This window comes from Sciurus vulgaris, assembly GCF_902686455.1.
Source record: "Sciurus vulgaris genome assembly, chromosome: 13".
NCBI classification, from domain to species: Eukaryota; Metazoa; Chordata; class Mammalia; order Rodentia; family Sciuridae; genus Sciurus; species Sciurus vulgaris.
The window spans coordinates 32,585,754-32,611,955 of NC_136474.1; the positions used below are offsets into that span (position 1 = coordinate 32,585,754).

General features: G+C 40.2%; 2 pseudogenes across 2 annotated transcripts in view; one reads left to right on the forward strand and one right to left on the reverse strand.

Annotated features, from left to right (window-relative positions):
• Positions 1-26,202, forward strand: part of LOC306642600 (thiosulfate sulfurtransferase/rhodanese-like domain-containing protein 2) — a 417,963-nt pseudogene that overhangs the window by 285,328 nt on the left and 106,433 nt on the right. The gene's annotated exons all lie outside the window — the stretch shown is intronic.
• On the reverse strand, positions 18,481-19,304 carry LOC306642604 (annotated as a pseudogene). The gene has a single exon. The product of its transcript is annotated as an uncharacterized misc_RNA (transcript).

Consider the following 26,202-nt stretch of genomic DNA (forward strand, 5'->3'; position numbering starts at 1 on the left):
AATTTTTATACCCTTTACAAACTTACTAAGAATAAAGGAGGAAGTTTCAAGGGCATAGATAACAGAAGAAGGATTTGGGCATTTAGCCAACAGGCGCCATCTGGTAATATCTTATCTTACTTGACATTTTTTCACAATGAAGTATCCTTGACTCGAAACTTACAAAAGCAAGTTGTTGTATACCACTTGTTTTTCCTTGAAGTTTAACTTCTATTTGATTTCTTACTGCTAAGATTAATTATAACTTCTAGTAATTTGTTGTTAATTTTTCATGACTATAATTACATGTCTATGCTATGTTAAATCATATTATACTATTAAGAACCAAGTTATTATCTTCAGAGTAAAAAATCTTCATCTAAAAGAACTAAAACTTTTCTTTTGAACTAAATATAATGTATTTCTGTGGGAGGCTCATTACTTTGCAGAAGAAACCAGATGTAATAAATATGTTGATCACTGAAGCTAAGAGAATCACTTATATGCAACTAGATGTCTGGGAGTCTTGTAAAAGTTAGCAAAAACATCACAAGACATATTGCTTCAGAATGTCCACCATTCCCTATAGGAATATTAGTGCTTTGTGTAAACAAATGAACTTTATTTTACTGGAATTGAGTTAACTCATATGAACTGTTTGTGTTCCCATCATCCTTCAACCGAAGAACTTTATTAAACATGATTAATCCGTGTAATATTGTGAGTTCTGGTGAAAAACAAAAAAGGAAGAGAGATTAACACTCTGAGGAAGGGGCTCCAGCTTTACTCAACTTACGACGAGTCCTTGCTATCGTCTTCCAGGGAAGGCCTTGGCAGCACCCAACTTATGACGAGTCCTAGCTATCATCCTCCAGAGGAAGATTACCAACCTCTGGCATGGGTCTTTATGCGCCAGGCACACTTCCCTGGCATGAGTTTTATGTGCTAGGCGCCCCCGCAGGCCCCTGGGGAAAGAACAGTGCAGTTAGAACATACTGAGCTCATTATAGGTTATGTGCTATGGCAGAGCTGGTGTCAGAGAGAGAGGACTCAAGGCACAGAAGAATCCAGGCATCACATTTTTGTCCCCTGACTGGAGCAGGTCAAGGAAGAAGGAGGATCTGGGCAGTGGCCTAAGGCATGGACTACCCAGAGGTGGTTGGTACACTGCTACTGGACATGCAGAGGGAAAGTCTCTTATGGGAACTTAGGATGTGTGCAGCCATGAGCATCTCAGAGGCACAGTCCTGATAAAACATGTGAGTGGCAGAATGACACCAGTAGCCTGAACTTGAGGCTGGTTCTGTGGCTCAGTGTGTGCTTTCAGGAATGACTATCCCTGGCTATGGGAAATAGAACTTCTAAAGGGGAAGTGGCTTTTACTGGTCCCCCAGGATTCTAAATTCCCCAGATTAATATTAACATTTGGAGAGTTTTATGTCTTTCTGATTTCCATGGAGACTGCCCAGTCAGAACACTCCTCATCATTCTCTTGCTCTCTGATTTCTTCAGCTTTTAAAAACTGTGACTCTACCATAAGTGACATAAGTGATGACAGACTTTGGACAAAGCCTTATGAGCTCACACCTCCACTCAACAGTGGCTCTTGTCTGCCCATTTCAAGGCTGAGACTTGGTTCCAGGGTATCTCTTCCAGAACCCAGGAGAGCATCCCTGTGCCAGTTTCTTCCCATAAGAAAAACTGTGAGGCTGAGAGTTCAGGCTGCCCTCCTGTGTAGTTGATGGAGCATCTGAGAAATCACACATGTCACCAAATGGATTTGGGCTCAGGGGCTCAAGTGAGGGGCCAGGATGGGAAATGAAGTTTTTTGAACCTCCTTGAATCCTGGACCTTTATGAATAGATTTTCCTAGGACATTGGTATCATGGGCATTGGTGTCAGCTCAGGAGTTACAGGAGGCTGAGGAGGGAAGGGGAGACTATGGAAGTGATCAGGCCTCAGAGTGTTTCATCTTGAACAGATTCATGTATTTGAGTACCTTGCATGGTAGGCCTCACCTGTGCCTCAGACTTTGACTTGTAACATGTGCCTCCAGCATCTGCCAAATGTCAGCATCAAAAAGGAAGAGCTCCTGGGAGGTGTTCCTGAAGGCTTCTTTCCTCACCTTTTGAGGATGGTCCATCCCCAGTTTCCTCATGGGTGCATTAATTTCCAGACGGGGCAGAGACATAATTTCCATGACTGGAATAACCTATTCCTACAGGAATCATGCCCTCTTGGAACATTCCTGGTCTCTGTGAACCATTCTCCTATTCAGCAGGACTGCTGTCATGTGTAAACACAGAGGAGCAGGAAGATCCACAATTATTCTTTGCCTGGGACACTGTCCCAGGACTCCTTTATATTCAGATATGCGTAGATGTTGTGTGGTAGTCCAGTTGGGCATTGTATGAAGCTCCTTTGAGCTTCATCCTTTGAAGGTGCTACTCCAGTTTTCTTGAAATTCAAGTTTCATGAATTTCCCTGGGGTGTTGTTGATGGGCTTATGGTTACAGGAGGCCGTTCTAAAAAGTGAGATGACTGAAGGTGTTCTGTGACTTTTGAACCAAATAAGGAAAGACCTCTCTATGTTGTAGTTGTTTCCTCAAAAAGTGATATTCTAGTATTGACAAGAAAAACGGGAAACCAAATGGGTCCCCTGTTGACTTGTAGTGCCTTAAAATTCACAGTCGGTGTTCAGGGGCAGGTGGAATGGCATGTTTGGGAGAGAGGATGTCAGATGGTCCAGATTCTGGGTCTGAACCAGTGATGGGGAGTGGGACCAGGTCAGTGTTGAAGTCACTGACTGGAATTGGACAGTACGTTGGAGCAAGTACTCAGAGAAACAGAGTTGGGTACAGCCAGCAACGAAACTGGAATGGAATTAGGAAGTTTGCAGGAAAAGTCTGCAGAGTGTCTGGACATGCTGAGAGTAGCCACAAGGGACTTGCTGTGCGGAATGGGGAAGCCCCCAAAAAGCTGGCTGCATTTCTCCTGTAAATGGTCCCCCAGGCCCTTGGCATAAAAGGTCATAAGGAAAAGAAAGTTGCTCTGGATTGGCTTTTGTGTCACAGGGTTGTGGAATGGTGATGTCCTGTTCCCTGTCCAGTGACTTTACTGTGCCTCCCAGAGAATTCAAGGAGTGGTATGATTCATATTTTGTCTTCCCATTACAAATGTTCTGTTCTTCTGTCTTGCAATCAGGATTTCCAGCCATTTTCAGATATCAGGTTTAATGAAAGATGTACCTTTATCCTCTGCTTGTGATTGTAGATGGTTTGCAAGGATGAGTCCTCTGGTGGGTGGGAAACATGGTCTCTCTGGGCTCAGTTTTTGGGGCATGGGAGAGATACCAGACTCCAGCAGCCATCTGCCACCATGAGAGGGATGATATGGGATAGGTGGAAGAACCATGCCCTGAGATTTCAGGGACAGGAGAAGGCAATGGGACAGGAGGATGCCATTGCACAGCAGAAGGGAATGGGCCAGGTGAAAGGGGATGGGACGTAGTAGGGTATGTAACAAGAGAAGGCAGTCTAACAGGAAATGGCATTGCCTCAGAAGCAGGCAATCATCAATGGGGTGATGAAGAGCTCTATGGGTTGTTTCCCCATGAGAGTGTCATTGAGTCACATTGAGAAGGAGTCAGGCTGTCGTCTGGCAGAGATGGGAGGCAAGCTATGGGATCAGAGGATGAGATGAGAGAGTGAAGTTTATTAGACTGTAGTGAATTTCATTCCAGAGGAAACAGACTCTCATGACTGGGAGGCATCAGTGGTGAGTGTGACCCAGCAGACATGGAGCATGTCATTAGGTTTGGTGAGGAAATGGAAGCCAGAAGTAGAGGGTGCTTGCACAAAGAAGCTGAGGAAGCCAAAGGGAAGAACACAGTGTCCAGAGTATCTGCATAGACAGTGATCATGATTGGTGGACTATAGCTGAACCTTGTTTGCAATTTTCATCTGGGTCATTTCCTTGCAAGACATGGTGAAAGCTGCTGTCCTCATGAAGCTTCCCTAGGTGGCTGCAAGAGATAGAAGGCATAGGCTGTATCCAGGAGTAGATGGGGCCAAAAAAGCTGGCTGCATTTTAGAAGGTAGGGTAGGTGGGTCAGGGGTAGGAACATGTTGTCTGTGGCATGTCACTGTACCACACCCTGAGTTTACAAAACCTTTACTTTCCCATATCCCAGAGCTGTAGCCACAACCTGGCCGAACTGAGGACTTTCCCTGACCCATGAGGGCTTTGTGATGTTGGATCATATCATAGGCAGCTATCAGAAGGATACAGGAAGAAATGGAAAGTAACTTACCTTTGTAAAAATGAAACCAGAGCCTCCGTCTCTTCCACTACCTTCTAGCAATCCCTGTAACCTGAAAATGGAGACTGGGTTATTGTGAGTTAGGGTGAGTGGAATGTCCATGTGGGGTAGACTGTGTGAGAGGTAATTTCTGGAGGGCAAGCACCACTGTTCAAGGCCTCCTGACATGTGACAGGGATCACACGACACACAGAATAGCAACACTTGGTCATTTCCTTCCACTTCCACTAGCCCCACTCTACTCATAACCTCTCTGTGGGGAGAAATATTGGACCATCTCAAAGAGGAATGGGTATTATGAAAGTGAGAGCTTGTATTACACTTTGACCAGGAAGTTCCACCACCAAGTTCAGACAGCATGACTCCAGAACAGGCCACACCATCCTACTAGACATCACCCATCCTTGGCCCACCACAACTTCATTCTGAGCATAGAATCTCAGAAGTGTGTCTGGTGTGATGACTTCCTTCCCAGCATCCTTCCTCTCTTGTCTCTGCAGCTGACATTTTCTGGGACATGGCTCCAGTCTCTTGGGACAGGTTACAGCAAGACACCTCTGGGTTTGAAGGGCAGGGCCTTACCTTTCTGAATGCCACTCCTCTTCCTGTTCTTGCTGTGTCCCTTCTTCACCTTTGGATGCTGACCAATAAGAATGAAAAAAAAAAAAAAAGGCTTGTGCCCTATTGTCCCTCTGTTTTCCTAGTCCAGCTGTAGACATTCTATGTTTCTGAACAGCATAACTTTCTACAGTTAAATGGTGAAGACCCTTTTATTCATAGAATGTTAATGAAGTGGCAAAATATTTCTGTTTTCTTCTTTGGAAAACACAAAAGGGGATTTTTCTCTCTAAATTGCATCATGGATGTAATCAGTCACTGCTCCTCCACTCAGGAACAGACTCATTTCCACAGGCTTTTCTAGGCTGCCAGGCAAGATTCTGCTCCCTGAAGCCAGAGGTGACTCCAGCCTATGTGGGTGGCCCTCAGGGGTCAGCACAGCCCTCAAATCAGTAAAGCACAGAGGAAAGACTTTTTTTCTGAGATTCTGCCCTGAGTAAGATGACTGATGGACCAGTCCTTAAGCCTGTCCTTCTCCACAGGTTCCCAACTCTCAGGAGTCCAGAACTCAGACACTGAGTCCCAATGTGAGTTTTTCCTCTTGATCCTGCAGCTTACCACTTGGATAGTCTTGGATAGTCAGATAGGAGAAGACCTAGTGCAAACTTCCTCCCTGCCCTGCCCCACCTATCCCAGAATGATGTTCTGTTCTGTCCTGAGATTTCTATTTTTTGAAGTGTCCCTACTTATTTTGGAAATGTGGAAAGAAGAGTAGACAATAGAGAATCTATTTTTCTGGTGCGTCTGGCCTGAGGGTTTCTTACTTTGGGATTTTCCTTTTTCCTTGGTGGTGGGAAGGATGGATTACCCTAGAGGTAGGGCAATAAAAGAGAAAGAAGCACAGTACACACACAAAGCCAAGGATTATATCCATTACCCAGGTGGTGAAGCTGGGGTTGAGCCAGGAGGCACTAATGCTATTCAGAGGAAAGGGAGGATTCTCTATAATCTAAATTTCACTGTCTGGTTTGGACAAATGAGTCCTTAGAAGCCTTTTCAGAAATGGGGAGTAGGGCCTAGGCCTGTATCACAGGTCTGTGCTGTCTCATCACAAAGAGATCCTGAGAGCAGGGTAGGAGCAAGAAGAAGAGGCTTCACCACATCCCTGACCCACCCTCCAGTCCAGCATGCCTTCCTCCCTCCTGGGCCTTCAAGATCCCTCCTTCCAACTGCACCTGCCTATCCTGCCCAAGGAGGCCTTAATTCATATCCTGTCATTTCTGCCTGGCACCGAGACATGATCCTCTTACTTGTAGATCTCTGCTTAGCTCCATGAATACCACACTTTTTGGATATTGGGGTGCTCCTGTAATTGTTATTTTAAAGGGATTATTACTTTCAGGTTCTCCTCTCTCAGCAGTTCCTGCTTTCTCACATATTTTCTTTCCTTGAATCAACTCAGACATAGAACTGAATCTGTTCTCTGCTTACTTAGTTTTGTGCATTTTGAATAAAATTTCTTCATGATTTTTTTCTACTTAATTTTATTATCTTCATGTCTCTGGGTCTTGAACAGTACAACAAAAATAACTAAATGAAATATACCATTATTCCAAATCCAGAAGAACAGGTATAGAAGATGAAAGAAACCTTCAAGGAAAATGTTACATGATATAGTATATTTTCTTCAACATCACTGATTGTACAATTGGAGAATTTTTTTTCAGATTTTTTGTATATACACATACACACATAAACACATAAATGCATTTATTCATGTATGATATGCATATCAAATATGGATCCTATGATGTGGGTAGGTGTGACTGTTTTGATTTATCAAAGGGGAAACATTGAATCTGGTGGTTTGTTTAATATCAAATTTTATAATTTTCTATCCCTTATTTTTCAAGAGGAGTTTTTCCCCCCTTCTCCTTCCTTTCTCTCTAAGTCTCTTCTTCCACGTGTTAGGTAGCCTTGCTGATGGGGATGTCCAGGTGAAGAGTACCACTTACTGGAAATCTTCTGCTCTGAGCTGCTGTGTTGGCTCTGTTCCTTTAGTATATGCCAATTGGCTAAACTGATGTAGGTATGTTTCTGGGTAATATTTGGTAATACTTCATTGCATTTCTTTTCTACTTGCCTGAAAGATTAAAGTTTGTAGTTGTTTTGTAATCTTTGTTTGTTTTTGTTATTTATTTAGTGCTGGTCCGAAACAATGAGTTAAAAAGTAGTTCTTTTGCTTTTATCTTTTGGAGGATATTAACTAGGAACATTTCTTGAACTGGTGGGCTGGACATATTGGTTTATTATCTTTGATACATTACAGATCTATTTAGATATATAACATTTTGTGTTAATCTGCCATATTTGTTTTGTAAGAAATCAATAGGTTTCATGCAGTTTCTTGAATGTAAGAATGTCAAATTGTTTGTGGTATTCCTTGGCTATCTTTGTAATGTCACTAGAGTCAGTACTGATGCCATCCTTTTAATTTCAAATCTTCATTATTTATATATATATATTTGGTATATAGTCTAGAGAGTCATGGATTATAGTGTTTTTGAAAAAACTTTTATTGTTTTCTTTTTTGTGTAGTGCAGAGCATCAAACCCAGTGCCTCACATTTGCTAGGCAAGTGTTCTACCACTGAGCTACATCCACATCTCTAATTTTTACTTGACAAATAATCAAACATATTTATACGCCATAATAGGCCTAATGTAATGTTTTGATATGTTATGTCAGGATGATTACTATTTGCTATCTATTGCTTCACATACTTATTTATTTGTTAGAAATTTTAAGTCTACGTTGCAGCAATTTTGAAATATACAATACAACATTAACTATCATCCCCATATTAATCAACATTTTGTCTCTGTGAATGAACTACCTGACAAAAAAAACTTAGTGGAACAAAGTTTTTAAGGTTCTACCATCTCCATGCTGGGCCCAGGTGAGGTAGAACATCAGTGGAAGGACATGGCAGAGGGAGGCTTCTCAGTTAATGGCAGACAAATATCATAGAGAGACAGGCAAAGTGGCACACACCTGTAATCCCAGTGGCTCCACAGGATGAGGCAGTATGACCAAAGCCAGCCTCAGAAACTTAGCAATGCCCTAAGTAGCAAAAACTTGTCTCAAAATAAAACATAGAAGTGCTAAGGATGCAGTTCAGTGGTTAAGTGCCCCTGGGTGCAATCCCTGCTAAAAAAAATAATAATAATACACATAAAAATAAATGCAGAGAGAGGGAGACAGAGAGACAGAAAGAGAGAGGCACACATACCTACACACCCACAGCCAGACACAAATGTTTTCTAATGTTACATTATGCTCTCAAAAGGTACATCTCCAGTGACCTACTTTCTCCAGCCACATCCACCTGTCTGTGTTTAGAGACTGTGCTCCATTCTAATTACTAATTCATCTAAAAGAGTACTCTATAAATGTTTGCAGATCTCATAATGCAGTCTTCTCACCCCTCAATATGTGCTTCTGGAGGGACATTCCTAGATCCAGACCACAATAACCACCATTGTATACTGGACTTTTAAAAATGACTTCCCCATCCTTTGATTTCCTCCATTTGGATAATATATATATATATATATATATATATATATATATATATATATTCCTTGTTAGTGCTCCTTTAGTGCTCCTTAGTTTATTTTGCATTACCCTGCTTGGTGAAGGAAGACGTCACTTGCCCTTTGATTAGAATTCAATGTTTTAGTGAATCTGGGCTCCTAAAAGGAGAATCATCAGTTTCATTTTTCCCACTCCGGTGGGACAGGAGTCTGGAGGCAGCTATAACTGGATATTTTTCCCTCTCATGTGGAACAGTAGTAGGTGCTGTTGTTGAGTGTATCCTCCTTCCTGGTTGAGGGCTAGAGCAGACTTGAGCCTGGTAGTTTCCTTATATTGGATGATTTAGGATGTGACAAAATTGCAGCAGGGTATGCTTTTGTAAAATAGTTTCTCCTAAGGTTGAAACCTTTCAAGAAGATCAGATGAGAACCTGGTTGAGATCCTGGAGGAAAAACTCACCAACGATTGAGGAGCCCTGTGTGACTGGATCAGCATTGTCCACACTAAGCTTCCAGCTATTATTCTATTTTAGTTCAGGTGTTTCTAGTCTAATACTGCTTCCCAAAGATATTTGTGCTAGTGGGTTTCCACTCCAAGAAGATTTGAATCCGTTATGTGCCTTTCTTTTTCACCAATTTGAGGGAATAGGGAGTTTGTCCTGGGATCCAAATTTTGATGAATCCAATAATTTTTGATTTTTCAGTTTCTTTAGCTTTTTATATATCATGGGATCAGAGTGATTTCTCAGATGCTTACATGGTAGACCTGAAAGAGGCCCGCCAAACTGACTTGTGCCTTGTTTATTCTATTTTCTGATACTCTTAGTCATATCTGGCACATATGAGGGGAGTGTAGTAGACTGCCACACTGATGACCACAATGAACTGTCCCAAAAAATATCCAGACCCTTGGGTGGGTCCTTGTTGCAATGAGTTCAAGCTTGGAAATATGATTTGTTTCCTCAAATGGTCCTTTATTGAGTTAATGTAAGAGAGGCTAGAATGGAGCTTGCACATTGACCTTGATCTTCTTGAGACAGCTGTCATCAATGGAAGCTCCTTCTGATACAATGGAGGATGAATGATCCTCAGGTCTCTACCTTCCAAGACCCCATTCTACTCACCCTTTCAAAGCCACAGATATGTGTGTGAAGCTATTTTAGACCCTCCAGGTTCAGTCAGCTTATCAATTGTAGATTCATGTATGGCTCAGGTAAAACTAGCTCCAGAAATAACAACCAAATCCAAGAACCAAGAGTTCTAAAATACGGTGTTGAGATAACTGTGTTACTTATACAGCAATAGTAACTGATGCCTCCAACATTGAAAATTTGAGTAGGTTTTAAAATAGTCATGTTACATATTAAAATCCTTATGATTATTCATGTATTCTCATGTTAAGTATTTACTCTACTTAAATTCTTTTGAAAAAGAAGTTGCATTGTTTGCATTGTGTTATATCTAAATATTAGATTTCCATGGAAATTATGGAGATTGTTTTTATCATAAATTAACATTACTGGTTCAGTGAGTAGGACATCTTCCAACTCTTTTTACCCTGCTCTGGAATTACTGGGGACCTCAGTATCAAGAGTAAAGGTTGGACAGAGAGCTCTGCAGCCTCCTCTTGGGCACCATGAGGAGCCCAGTACAGGAGGAGAAGCCCCATACCTACCATGTTGATAGGTATGCCCCAAACCTGTCTGCTGATATTCCAAGAACTGTCTATTTCAGTAGGAAGGAATGGTGATAAGAAGTAATAAGAACTTACTGTATATGTTATCCTAGGTGATGAATAGTAATTTGCTATATAGAGGGGTAGGATACACATATGTGAATTTGCATTACTCTGTAATCTTTTGGTACTGGTAACGTCCAATTAGGAAAGTCAAAATAGATCCTTCTCAATAGCCCAGTGTTCACCCTCAGATATCCGTGTCCTGTGATATCTTCCTCATGCACTAGAGTTAGTCATCCTAGGTTATGAACTGGAGATAGTTCTATTCTGGGTGCCTTGGCTTATTTTGTCCCCTCTGTCTTTCTCTACTTTTCATTATGGCTTTGTGTTTCTCTCTTTGTTTCTTTCTTTTCCTGTTCCTCATGTCTACTGCATTCACTGCTAAGGTATGAACATTCTGAGTTCTGATTGAGAGTTTTCACTAGTGAGATCCTGGTATATAACACTTTCACCAATATGTATTTTGTGACTCCTGCTTTTATAGGAGTGTCACTCACTTTACCCCAGCTTGGCTGCAGTCACTCCTTCCCTTTCTCCAGACCTGTCTGCTAGCTCTTTAATGTCTTAACCATGGTGCAGGGGAAATAGTATTTTAAGAGGCCTCCTAAAAATGTCATAAATTGACACAATGGAATATTACTCAGCCATAAAGAAGAATGAAATTATGTCATTTGCTGGTAAATGGATGAAACTGTAGACTATCATGGTAGGTGAAGTAAGCCAAACCCAAAAAACCAAAGACCACATGTTCTCTCTGATATGTGAATATGAACACATGATAAGGGGAGTGGAGAGAATTTCTTTGGATTAGACCAAGGGGATGAAAGGAAGTGAGAGGGGATGGGAATGGTAAAGACAGTAAATGAATCAGACATTTCTTTCCTATACTAATTTGTGAATACATGACCAGAGTAACTTCACACCATGTGCAACCACAAGAATGTGAAGTTATAATCCATGTGTGTGTATAATATGTCACTTATCATGTATAAGTGAAGTGACTACTTATACTGTCATGTATAAGTAAAAAGAACAATTTTTTTTAAGTGGTCTTCTGAGAGCCCTGAAAAACAATCTCTCCCTGTTCTTCATTGATTTCCTGCAAATCCTTTGTCACTCAGGATCATTTTCCTGGCTGAGTTGTCTTTGTATTTGACTGAGTTTTCTCCTAAATGGTGAATTTGGGGGGATTTAAAAAATATGTTATAAATTTATATATGTGTAAATAAATGTGTACAAACACAAAAATACACACACATGCATATCTATATTTATGATTGGTGTATTGAACCACTTACAGTTGATCTGTTGAACTACATGGTTTGTTCTTTTTAGTCCATTTCATTTTTTATATTGAGAAATGTCCTGCTAAATTTTTGAGGGTCTTGCTACACTGCTACACCAACATCCAACTTGTGATCCCCTAGCCTCATTCTGTATAGTCACTGGGATTACAAGAGTCCTCCGCCACTACTGCACCTGGATGAATATATAAATAAATTATATATTCCAATAATTCAACTCAGCTCTGTACACACCATTTCTCACATGGAACATCTACCTTGTGTGCCTGAATACAATCATCTTGAATACTATCAAATTAATGTTCAATAATATTCTCTTGAGCTGTTTCAAGCATATAACAATTGGGTTTTTATTGCAATGTGTATGTAAAATAAAACTTATCCTTTTAACTGTTCATAGTATATAATTAAATGGCATTAAATAGTTTCACAATATGTACCCCATGGATATTTTCCATTTCCTGAACTTTTACAGTTTGCCCAAGAGAATTCCCATACTGTTATACAAGAATGCCCCATTCCTCCTCTTCTCCCATTGCTGGTAACCTCTACTCCACTTTCTGTCTCTATGGAATTGGCTGTTGTAAGGACCTGATATGTGGAATCATAATTTTTTTTCTGGTTTAACACTTAGAATGTTTTCCCATTTCACTCACATTATTGCACTTTTAAGAGCTTCATTAATTTTCAAGAGTGAATGAAAAACTTGGCATTGGTGTGCAATGTGTTGCATATTTTTTCATTTGTTTATCTAGGGGATTTTGGGTTGTTTACACCATTGGCTAATGTGTATAAACCTGCCATTAACATTGTTGTGCAGGTGTTGATTTTAGTCTCTCCTTCCAATTCTCTTGGGAATATACCTAGGAGTAGATTTCCCTGATGGTGTAATAATTTCACATTCAATATTGGAGGAACAATCATACTGTTTTGCATAGTAGTTGTGTAAATTCCCACCAAAAAATTGTTCGGGTTTCATTTTTTCCATATCAATATTTATTTCCCATTTATCTTAAAATATCTATTGTAATGCATGTAAGGTGATACTGCAGAGTGGATGATTTGCTTTTCCTCATGACAGTGCTGTTTTTCCTATGATTATTGACTATTTGTACATCTTCTATGGGAAAATGCCTATTATTTGTTGTTCTTTGTCCATTTTCAAATTGGGATGCTTGCTTGATGAGTTATAGGATCTCAATAATAATTCTTCATCAAATTTGAAATTAAAATAATTTCTCTCATTCTGTGGATTGTCTTATTTATTTAATTTTACTTCTAACTGGTTCATTAGGTACTTTTGACTTGCCATAAACTGAACATGCAGAACATATTTAAGTTATTAAATCTGTTATTTTGTGTTTTATATTACCTCTTAAGCACTTCTAAATATATAGTTCTACCATGTGGTGCCTTTACCTATTACTTACCACACCAGGTGGCTGCCCCAGTACCATTGATCCCACAAGCCTAAGGAGGAGTATTGCCCTACCTGAAAATTGTTGGTGTGAGAGATGGGTTGAGCATGGGTGAAGCTATGTATGTGTACTCATTTTGCAATACAATCTGTTATCCATACTATCTGGCATGAGACAGGAGAAAATCTGAGCAGGCAGAAGACATACTTGTGCAGTATGGCTTGTAGTACCTGTGAGTTGGTCACTAGATATTTGTACTAACAATTGAAAGTTTTACCATGGCCTTACATTGTAGATGGCATATTCGCAAGTGGAATTTGTCTTTCCTGGGAGAACCTTTCTTGGAAGCCAACATGTGACATGGAACTGGAAAAATTGATTGAAAAACCTCATCTTTGTCCCTGGAAATGTGAAACTGGAGGCTTTGACTATGTGCATGCTCTGGCCACAACTCAGTCAGTGAACCAGATGAAAAAGGTACAGAGACAGTAATTTACAAAGTGCTAAAATGGGATGGAATAGGGCTAAAGGGATAGGATTATCCCTATAATATTATTGCTTGCCATTGGTCATAACCCAGTGAGTGTGCTCCTGCCTTCAGGCATGTCCTCTAAGGGACAAATACACTGAACTGTCCAACTAGTGTGGGATTGACAGATTGATCATACTGTCCTTTTGTCTGCTAATAAAGGACACAAATATCCTTAACCTGTAATGTAATGATGGGTATGCACACTGTGTTGTCAGTGTCAGGACCCCTATTTTCCAGACCATGGTGTTCAGCATTGGTCCCAAGGACATGATGCATCATGAAACTTCCATCTGCCATATAATCCTAGGTAGTAAGCAGGTGTGGTAGAGAGAGAAAGTCTTCTTTAAGCATTGGATATTTGCCTTATTAGGAAAACCCACCTTGGCCAGCTGGACTAGAATCTTTAGAGAAATATATGTATAATATGCCAAAATACACCATACTGTCATGTATTTCTCAAAAGAAAACTTAACCAAAGAAATGTTATTAAATGTAAATGGCCATACGTCTGCGATGTTTGTCCAATGAGCACCTGGGAACTGTGGTCCCTGCCCCAACCATGCATGTCCAAGCTGTACATCCAGATGGTATATGCCCAGAGTTGATACAAAGACAAAGAGCTTTACTGTTTTGCACCCAGTAAGCATTAAATCCAGAGTAGGGGACAATTTATTGCTGGTTCATGAGACTTGGTCCCCAATGATGGGTTGGCTATTTCTTGGCACAGTTTGAGGAAACTTCAGCCCTCCTAACTGGATCCCTGTGGGTCTTGTTAGGCTCTGGACTTGTGATCATGTCCTAATGGTTAATGAAAGCATTCAGGGAAGTGAACTTAGCCTCCTAATATGGCATCTCATTCACAATATATTTTTTATTTTTATTTTGTTCATTTTTTTTAGTTGTGTATTGACACACTGCCTTTAGTTTATTTATTTGGAAGAATAACGAACCCAGCATAGCTAAAGCAATCTTTAGCAGATAGAGCAAAGCAGTTGGTATCACAATACCAGACCTTCAATTATACTACAGAGTAATAGTAACAAAAAAAAGCATGATAATGGCACCATTTCCCACATGAACCAGGAGTGATCATTTTTTAAGTCTTACATCAAAATTATGCAGATTTGAAAGAATGAAAATTACATAAAACACTTATTTGACCTGATATTAAGGTAGAAATCACAAAGAGAAAGATAACATTGAATTCCTAAAACACATTAACCAGTTCAATTCTCATAGTCCATGGGCCTAAGAGAAATGCTCATGGAAATTTAGAAAATATTTTGAAGTAAATACAATATCAAACTCAGGATTATAGATGAAAGCAGTGCTTAGAAGAAAATTTATACCACTGAAATGCCCACATTACAAAAAGAAGTCAACTAATATGAAGATAACTCAAGAAAGAAAACTGAATTAATTAATAAAAAGTTAACTAAAAAAGATTGCCAATGGTGTTCACTTTAGGAAAACAGACAATGAGGACCAAAAAAAAACTAAGCCCATGCATGCAGAAAGAAAGAAACAGAAAAGAACAGATACGTAGAATTGGAAACAGCAGAGAAATATCAATGCAACCAAGAGGCACTTCTTTTAAAATAGCAATATACTGATAAATCTCTAAAAAGACAAGAAAAAAAAAATACCAGAAAGACCATACAATTTACTAATAATGTGAAGGAAAAGCTGTCATGATTCAGATATGAGGAGTCCTACAAAACACACATGTGAGACAATGAATATTTAGAGGAAAAGTTTGGGTTGTGAAAGCCTTAATGTAATCAGTGCATTAATCTCCTGATAGGGACTCAGATGCCATCTTCTCTGGAGGACAGACTTGGAAGTGCCAGTCCTTTGTCAGGAATTTCCTACTCCACCTAGAAAATGAAGGCACCATCTCTTGCAGCCCTGGCTGGGACTGTTTGAGGCAAGAGAGGGCATCTTGGACTCTCCCCTCTTCAGTCTTGGGTCAGAAGAGGTTGCATGTAAGGTGCTTCCAGTCCTAGGGAAGTGCAGGCTGCCTCTCAGGTTTTGAGAGATGCTCAGGCTTGGACATATGTCATGTGTCAGTACTCAGATTTTAGGGTGGTGAGATAACTAAGAAGCATCCTGCAAGTGGGATGCAGTCATGCTTGTCATGGCACCTCAATGCCTGTTGCCACCTGTCCCAATATGCCAATCAAAAGACAAGCAATGGTGAAGGCCTGGAAAGGAGTTTTAATCAGTGTGGCCACACCAGGAAGAATGGGTGTAGGGGTACAATGACCAAAGATCTGCTTCCAGGCATTGACAGGAACCTTGTGTTTTACAGAAAATGTTTCACAATCAAGTGTGCAGGATTTGATTGTGGGTTTTCATAGCTGGCAAAGTAGTTTGTCTTCTCAGGCTATGTTCTGGTTTCTCATTATTTCAGAACTGGTTCTATGAGGTGGCTCTGGAGAAGACCTTATCACATAATGGGAGCTGTTGGAGACCGTTGCCCTGTAGGGCCCGCAGTGGTGGCTGGCCTCACCCTAAGATGGCGCCGAGAAGCCCAACTGCAAAGAAAAACAACTTTAAGGAAGTGCTTTTTATTGGCTGACTGATCTCCTCCGCGTCTGTGCTTAGCTCATGATCAGTACATGTCCTCATTGCTCACCATTAAGTCTCCATGAGCCAAACGCCTGACCTGTTAAGGTGATTGGCTGTTACATCCCATAAAGCTGCGTACTTTGCGAGGCGGAGGCAGGGCAGGCAGCAGCTGGTTGACGAGAGAAGAAGAGAGGCAGTGGCGGCACGACGAAAGAAGAAGAGAGGCAGTGGCAGCGCGACGAGAGAGGAAGAAGAGAGAAGCAGCAGCTGCATGAGGAAAAAGAAGGAGAGAGAGAGCTGCTGCGCAGCAAGAGGAAGAAGAAGAAGACGGCAGCGGTGGAGGAGGAGGAAGAACCAGGCAATTGGCTCAGAAGTTCTCCCATAAAAAAAAAGACCTTAAAACTTCATTTGAGACCTGAGTCTTCATTGTACTCGCTGGACGAGACAGGGAGCCATCAGTACACATGGCATAATTGCTCCAGCTTAGTGTGGCAGCCTCAGTTCCAATGCAGGGGTAATTATTCCCATTTAGTGGAATGATCTGTCTGTGAGGCTCTGCTGCTCCTAGAACCTAAACTGAGTGCCAGTTTAGGACAGTGTCAGGAGACTTGTAGGAGCCACTGAATGGGTCTGGAACAGGAGGTTATGAAAGCTTGCAGCTGAATGTCCCTGCAAATCTTAAAATTTACTCTTATATTGGTGTCCTCAGTTGTCAAGTGGGACAAGATAGGTTAGCAAAATTTAAGACTCATAAACCTTGTAGTTTTTGTACAGAACTGAGCAGGGATCTGGTCCAAAGTCTCAGATGATAAAAACCAAATTGAAAGCAGAGATGGCAAATTTTATCCTGCTTGAAGTTACTATTTGGGCAGTGAAAGGCCTGTGTAATGAGTGCTTTTAGCTAAAGTGGTATCTAATTCTCTGTTATAATTACCCACATACCCATCTTTGTACAAATGCATTATTTCATTTCTCCATGGTAAATATCTAGGAATAGGATAGTGAATAATATGATAGTTCCATGTTTACATTTTAGAGAAATTGCTGAACTGTTTAAGAAAGTATTTGTACAATTTTAACCTAGCAGCAGAGTGTGAAGGTGCTATTCCTCTGTATTCTTATCATGAGTCTGTATTGTCAGGTATATTTAATTTGATCTATTTTAATAATTATGATACATGGACATCCTTTATTGTGGTATTCATTTGTGTTTCCTTATTGATTGAGTGGGTTTTATGTGCTTAATGACCATTCATATGTTTTCTTTAAAATTTTTTTGTCTATTTAGTTGGACATAGTGGCATATGCTCTAATGCCAGCAGTTCAGGAGGCAGGAGTATCATGAGTTCAAAGCCACCCTCAGCAAAAGCCAGGCACACTAATGAACTCAATGAGACCCTGTCTTCAAATAAATTACAAAATAGGGCTGGGGATGTGGTCCATGTTCAAGGGCTACTGAGTTCAATCCCAAGTACCCTTCCCTCCTAAATTTAGGTCTGTTTAAATAGTATACCTAATTTTTAATTAGAATTTTTTGTTTCTACAAAATGGTAAGTTGGCTTTGTACATGTAGATATGAGTTCATTGTCAGGTATCTGTATTGTGAGACGTTTCCTCCAGTTACTGGCTTACCTTTTACATTCCTTTCTTTTATTTTGCATTCTCATGCTAGATTTATTCAATACATTTTCATCACTACATATAAAAGTACAAACCCAACCTTATCTAAACTGCTACTATGTAACAGAACTCAAAACAAAGTTTAGAGTACTGACTATACAATAAGAAAGAGGAGAAATTCAGTACATATCTCCAAGGTATCCTGCATGACCACCATGATGGCAGTCGTGATCTTGCAGAGCTGGCTCAAAACTTGCTCACCAATTTCAGGGAATAAGGGAAATGTGGGGTAGGGGTGCGTGGGAAGGTGTAGAAAAACAGAAACATTTGTAGCATCTAACAGGTGGGTGGCAACCCTAGAGTTTGGAAGAGTATTCAAGAGCAGGGAAAAGACTAGGCTTAACAGGAATGGGGCTTGGTCTCCCTTCCTGTGGACATAGCTCAGCAATAGAAAGGGTGTAACCAAGAGTGCCAGACTGACTCAAGTCATCTATGAAGAGTCTGGGTCACACTGCCACCTGGTAGATTGCTCGTCCCTGTGAGCTCTGCCACTGGAAAGACAGTAATGGGAAAACAGCAAGGCACCTCGATGGGCACATTCCTGAACCATCAGCACTTCTGCAGCCAGGATCTGCCTGCAGAAGAAAGGTCTCAACTGCTGGCTTTTAAGCCGGACGAAGGGAGGGGTCCTTTCCTGCCAACATTCCTTTAGCTAGGAAAGTGACAGCACTGAGCTGGGTGGAACATAAGGTATAGATGAGTTTTGGTGGGTTTGTTTATCTGGAGCAGTTAGAATGGAGCGGTTTCTGTGATGGCAGTGTCCTGCAGAACAGGACTGTCTGCTCATGGGGGACCTGTGTCTTGTAAAGTAGATCTCCTCCTCCTCTGTGTGGGCAACCTATGCCATATAGGAGGTGGCAGCAGCATTCTCCTGGGAGGGCTGAATCACTGGGGTGGTTCATAGCCTAGACCAGGGGGCCAACACAGCAGTAGCAGTGACCTCCTGGCCATCCATTTGTCCTCCATCCATCTCATCCATCTGCTTCAGTGGTTTCTCAGCTTCATCTGATTCTAAAACTCCATACATGCATAGCCTTTGAATAGATGAGGATGTACCTTTTCTACAGGCATGTCAATTGTTTTAATTTTGCAAAGGTGTAAATATGTTATTATCCTTGGTCACATTCCTGGTGAGGCTTCCAACATTCACTTTGAGTTTAGGGGAAGGGCTCTGCCATTTTTCTCTTTTTGTCTTTGAGATGGTTTGACTTTTGGAGCAGGATCATCACCTTTGCCATGTCTGCACCCAAAAGGGCTGGGAGATCCAGAGGAGCTGCTGGAATAGGAGCAGCAGCATATGCTGGAGCTTCCCCAGAACCTGGATGCAGAGGAGGTGCTGGAGACGCTGCTGGAGACTGTGCTGCTGCTGGATCCTGAGCTGAAGGTGGAACTGCATAGAGACTTGGTACTGCTGCTGCTTCCAGTGGAAGCACTGAAACTCTTCCAAGGCTTATCCCTGCCATGGTCCTTCTCACTCATGTCCTTGGTGGTCCCTTTGTCTTTAGAGCAGTCCTTGAATTTGGTAGAAGGGGGATCCCTAGTGCTGGACATTTTATTATTTTTTTGACTCCTATCAAGCTCTTCTTTTTCACTCCTGATAAATCCATTCTCCCTTTCAGTATTTTAGAGCAGCAATGGCAGCCTCACTTACCTCAACTCTCACTTCTAACTTGTGTCTGAGGGAAAGAATCCCTGATGGGTTGCCAATTACACTAAAGAGCAGCAAATTCTAGCTACCTCCTCCTGCTCTCCTCAGCTGCTCCCTCATGGTGTATTCTTAAAATAAATTGTTTTAATTTATATTTATTTATTTTGATTTTTGTTAATGGTTAGCATTCATTTTTTTCTCTCACAAGTCACTTCCTACCTCAACCATGTTCATGAGGACTTTTTCCTATTTTGTTGTGTGAACTTTATAGTTCTAGATTAGATTATTGTCCTTGATTAAACTTAGACCTGTCAGATATTTGAATTAATTTTTGTGCGTTCTGTTATTTTTCTGCTGATGCTGTAACACATGATCACACACAAGATGGTTCCTTACAACAGACATTTTCAGCCTCACAGTTACAGTGGCCCAAAACCTAAATCAAGGTGTTTTCAGGTCCCTGCTTCCTCATCCAGCTCTGAGGGAGAGTCCTCTCAACCTCTTTCAGCTGCTGGGCTGCAGGCATTCTGGGCATATGGAAGCATAACCATAGGCTTCCCTCACTTCTTTCCTTGGGTATCTTCTGTGTTCCTCCTCTCTCATCTGTATTTCCCCCTCATTGTGTGAAGACACTTGTCATTGCATACAGAGATTACCCAACAAACCAGGACAATCTTATTTGAAAGCCTTGATTTTATTGTCTTTGTGACAGTCCCTTAACCAAGCATGTGGTCTTTTCTTACAGATACCTGTACAGGTTAATTGGAGTCCAGCTATAGGGCTTAAGGGGAGAGTTAATAAAGAGGCAAGCATACAAGATGGGAAAGATCAAAAAGTGGCTTCCGTTGGAAACCAGTCCAGTTTATTATCTATTCCAGGGTCATATCATGTTACCTAGGTTACATATTACAATTAACTTTGTGTGCGCAGATCACATATCTTGCTTATATCTCAGAATCCACTACTACCAAAGATTATTATAACAAAATAATGTCTCCTGACCTCAAGGACAGGAATTGCAGAGTATCTATAAGCCATTCAAACAGCATTCTTTATCCTGAGGAGTGTGCTCAACTTGAAGGATTTTCTCTCCTCTGTATATTGACTGACCTGAAATCCATGCAGATGCTGGAGCCTATGACTTATATGTCCATCTTGGCAGATCACAATCCAACTTCTTACACATGATGTGAGATGAAATTTGTAGGTCATTATTTTTCCATTTGGATAATCACTTCTATTGTCTGTTGAAAAACCATTCATTTCCCATTAAATCAACTTAGAATATTTTTTGAAAGTCAGATGACCATTTGTATGTGGATCTGTTTCTGAGCTGTCTCTTTAGTTGCACTGGTCTGTATGCCAGGCTTCATGCTGATATCCTATGACTGTGATTACTCTAGCTTTCGTTATCCTTTCAACCCTGAGATCAGGTAATATAAATCCTTAGGTCTTCCACAAAAATTGTTTTGACCATTCTAGGTCATTTGAAGACCCACATACATTTTACAATCAGGTTGTTAATTTCTATAAAAATAAAGCCTTCTTTGATTTTGATCAAGATTGTATTAGATTTATAAGTCCATTTGGGTAGAAAGGACAGAAAGATATCCTTGATCTCAGGAATTTCAGCTTAACAGTAACTACTGACCAAATGTTTTTCCTCTGGGTGTAAGAAGTTAGTGATATGAAGATTAAATGAAATCAACTAATAGACTGTTGGGGTCAGGTGAGGATTCAGTTGTAGAACATCCTGGCTGCACAGAGGGGTGTTGTTCCAAATCTGTGTCCAGGGGAGGATAAAGAAGGGCTGCATCCTGGCTGATTGTGTAACCCAAGGTGACTGATTAATAGAGAACATGTTCTCCAGGCAGTCAAAAATCTAGAAAATGAGAGATAGGGAGTTTCCTCACGTGAGCTCATTCACATGGGAGGGAACAGGTTTGCAGGTTGTTGGGACATGAGTCATGTGAGAGGACAAGTTGACTTGGTTCACCACAGAGAAGTTGGAAGACCAAGTCCTTGTGGATTCTGAGGGGGCCCCGGGAATGAGATGTCTCCCACAAAAAAGGCTGTGTGTAGGCTGTCAATTATTTTTTCTCATTGTATAGAATATATAAAAATTTCAAAAACACTTAAATAAACCAATAAAGTGGGAAAATGATCTGAATAAACACTTTCTTGAAGAAATACAAATGATCAATAAACATATGAAAATGCTCACTATCATTAACCATCAAGAAAACACAAATCAAAATTATGAGATTTGATTTTATTCAGGTTAGAATATATATCATATCAAAATTAATGAATACTGACTAAGATATGGATAAAAAGGAACACATATACAGTGTGGGAGTGTAATTTATTATATTTACTTTGGGAATAGATTGGAAGCTTGTCAAAAAACTGAAAATAGAGCTTTCCTATGACTCAGCTGTCCATGATCTAAGTGTTTATCTAAGGGAAATTAAGTCTGCTTATAGAGATGTCTGCATATCTATGATGATTGTGGAACTGTTCACAATAGCTAAGGTACAGAATCAAATTAGGTGTCCATCAGCAGGGGAATGTAGAAAAAAATATGGTTACACATATGTGGGTGTGTGTGAGCATGTATATATGTATACATATACATGTATATAGGTGAATGTCTATGTATGCATATATATTTTATATATGTATATACATGTATACTTTATATACATATGTAAATATTTTCAATCTTATTTACATATATATATAGCTTCTTCATATATATAAATATACGTATACATGACAGACTATTATTGGACCATAAAGAAGAATGAAGTTCTATCATTTCCAGGAAAGTGGATGGAACTGAGGTTATTGCGTTAAATGAAATGACACAGAGAGACATGAAGACAAGTGCTGCACATTCTCTTTCAAGTGTGGAAATGTAAAAAGAAAGGTCTGTAAGTAGAAGAAAATTTTTAGGGATTGGAGAAGGTGCTGGGGGAGGTGGTGTGAGGGCCATGTATGCATGTGTGCAAATATCCCAGTGAGTTCCCTTTCTCTATACAATTATTATTTGATAGTAATTACCATAAAATAGAGGAAATGTGACTCCTCCAAAAAATGATAAAATAAAATCTCGGCTCAGGGAGAAAAAGCATCATTTCTACACTATATGTCCTTATGAACTATATTGATGAATAAAGAGAAAGAGAGCAAGTTTCTAGAGTCTGAACATCCGAGAGCACTCTCAGGAGCTTTTTGTATACCCCTTAAGACACAAAGCCCCTCATGCCAATGAGTACTGTGCAGGGACATCTTCTGCCCTTTAGGAGATCGTGAGTGTCATCCTCACCCAGGGAGGTGCCAGCAATATGCAGGTGCCCTTGGGTGCTTTTGATGAAAGAACTGGGTGACATAAAAGAGAAGTCACTGCTTCACAGAGGAAAGGTGTTTGTGTGAAATATTCCTCCCTGCAATGAAAAAGGATAACACTTTCTTAAAGCTGAAATCTTTTGCTGCATTCAAAAGGCCAGTAGGGTACAGAGAAAATGTTTGTCAAATGTATTTTCTGCCAACTGCCACCACTGAGAACCACCTGGGGAAGCTACAGTTGCAGCATTGCTGACTGTACACTGGGGTCAACTTGCCCCTCCTGTTTGCTCTTACTGCCTTTTAAAACTACTATGAGTAGATGACCCCAGTGTCAGCTATGTCCCTTCTGCTGGTTTTACATCCTTCATTGGATTTCCACCTGCACCTATTCCTCTAGGATGCAAGTTTGGAGTTTTTGATCTGCTAACAATATCATATATTGCATCCTTTTGGATATTTCTCATTGTATTTTTGAACTAGAGAGGGAAACAGACCCAGGAGCTCCGAGGATTTCAAGACATGAGAATGAAGACAAAATTTATGAAGTGTTCATATGCCATAATTTGCATACAGTTTAAGCATACCCAATCTGAAAGCCAAAATAGAAAATGATCCCAAATTTAATATTTTGTGAACATCATAGCAGTGCTCAAAAACTTTTAGATTTTGGAACTTTTTAACTTTTGTCTTTTTGAATTAGGGATGTTCAGCCAGTAAAATGTGTTTACGTATTTCAAAATTGAAAATTCTGAAGTGTGAAATGATTCTTGTCTCAAGCATTTCTAGTAAGTTACTCCACTATGCATTTTTGCCTAAACAATTATTGTTTCACATTTATGTCTGTGTCATTTTTTTTGTTTTTAGTGAATTAAAAGCTAAAAGTGATTTTGTTTCAAAAGAGAAAAATCAAGCAAATGAATGTGATTTTTAAAATAGAAGTTTGATGTTATTAATTTTATTTGTTATGTGTTTTTTTATTTTTACATCAGGCATAAAACAGAGAATCAGAAGTTAATTCTGTGGTGTAAAAGAATGGATTTTACATGATGATTACAGAATTGGAGGCCCAGAGCCTTGTGTGAATAGGTTGTGTCACCTTTCTTATAATGATGAGAGGAACACATGACCTTCCCCAGGCTGTGGAGGACACTGCATCTTGTACTCAGTTCAAACAGTCATGCACTGCTGTCCTGGCACATCCTGTGGACTTGTCATGTTTAGATATCTAACTTCCTTTTTGGGGCAGTGGCATTACCAGAGATTGAAACTTGGAGTGCTTTGCCACTGAGCCACATCTCCTGTTTTTTTTTTAAATTTTTTATATTTTATTTTTATTAGGGCCTCCTGAATTTGCTTCCAGTTCTGATGTTCCAGAGACTGGCCTTGAATTTTCAATTCCTCAGTTTCTCAACTGGTAGGAATATAGCCATGCTCCAGCATGTCCTCCTCATCTCAATAACTTGACATTGGGAAATTATGAAGTCTGTATTAAATTCAAGCAGTCCTATTTTGATGATTGTAGAAGATAGTGTCAGTGTCTACATTAAATTTTTAGTCACTCTCTCAAAGATTTAAAAATATGAACAAAAGGGTGCTAATTGTTAAAATGAAATAAATTTGCCCCAAGCCGGTCTCCATAATTGGGTGATAAAATTTGTCCCAAAGTGTCCTCCATATATGGTGAACTCTAACCTATCTGGATATGCAAAAAAGGTGTAATCTATCTTAACTGTAGGAATTCCCTTGTAACCAAGCAACTAAACCTTAGCCAATCACAGCAGGGCAGCTTCAGGCAATCCTGTGCTGAGGATTGATCTGAACACGTGCCTGTGGTCAAAAGTACTGAATGCAGCCAATCAGATGATTTCCAGGTGGAGCTTCCTCTTTTCTGACTGAGGGTAACCTGCAGTGGTGAGGCAGTTAATGGTTAGGCGGTTAACCTTCTTTAGTCCCAAGTGCAACCTGGCATTAGAACCGTTTATTTTTTTTTCTTTTTCTTTACTGCAAGCTTTTCCAAATCAACTCTTCTCCATTTTTCTTAAAATAGTTCCAATCTATGAACCAACTGTGAAATCTGCCTATGTTCCTTCTGACATTTGGGGATCAGAGACCATTTTCTTACCATGTTTGAGTCATCTAGAAGTAAAGTGACCTACAGTCCCCAGTAACACTGAAGAGGCTGACTTGAGAATAAGTGCATTTCCACCAGAGGGTCCAAAGTTAGACTACAGCTTGAGAGCCCTGAGGTTGGGAAAAAATGGTGACAACAAGAGTTCTACCCCCATGAGAGCAAAAGCTGTGAGGACCAGCCAGAAGACTTACAGGAGCAGGGCCCTGGAAAATGCAGGGAATGCCCTTGAAGGGGTCCCCTTCTGAACACATGTCCAGTCCAGACAGCATCCTTGTGGGCTCAGGGAAGAGCAGCATCCATCAAGATATATTTTCTTCCTCTCTTACTCTCAGGGTAGCTGCTGGACTTGAAGTGGTCAGAAGACACAATCACTAGGCTGGTCTGGTGGAGAAGATAGATGTATCAAATGCCAATTGAAAAGTCTACATCCTGCTTGCATGTGCAGGATTTCAGCAAGCCTGACTGTTCCTGGGAGAATGTTCTTATTTCAATGCAGTGTCCTGTTTTGTCTATTAACCTGGGATTAGCAATGTAATTACTGTAACCAGTGGATTTTTCCTTATTTAGACATAAAAGGACCCTGGATTTCACCCAAGGGCTGGAGAGACAGCACCAAGGAGCAGGTGTGCATAGGCAGTGTGGAGAGAACAGAGTCAGTTTGAAGAACTGCATGAGTGCAGCTTGTTAACCATGAAAGCATCAGTAACTGGGAGTAGAGAAGACAGTTCTTTAACACCATAGTAAATTAGTAGAAAACCAATAAATATCATTCAAAAAAGGGAATCAAAAAATTACTTCAAAGAATATTCACTTGCTTCTCAGCACTGTAAGTCTCTAGTAGGTATTAAACATATCTTTTTGTCCTAGAAAATTAATTGGTTAATTCTGGAAATAATAGAGGACAATTGTGTGCAGTTTTATGTAGCAAGAAAAAGTTAAATTGTAAATCATGCAGTAAAAATATAAACAGTGGTAACTGTGGGCTGGCAGGGAGCCAAAGGGCGTACTTGGCATGCCTGGAGAAAAACAGGAAGCTATTACAATTGGCTACATGTATGCTTGAGCTAATGATTGCTTAACCTTTACCAGGATTGGATGGACATATGTGTTTGAAATTGATTATGCATGAGACTGCTTATATATAGAGGGTGTTATCCGAATACAAAAAAAATAAAAAGCTCTTTTATGACAATCTGAGGAGTACATGTCTTTATGTCCCGCTGGACGGCGACATTTGGTGGCCCATATGGGGAATGGTGAGCACTCAGGTAAGTAATAAAGGAGAAAATTTTCACTAGCACAGTCAACTAGCAGGCAGCTAGCAGGTTTCCCTATTTGAGGAAACAGTGGCCTTACAGTACTAACAGAAGGCTTC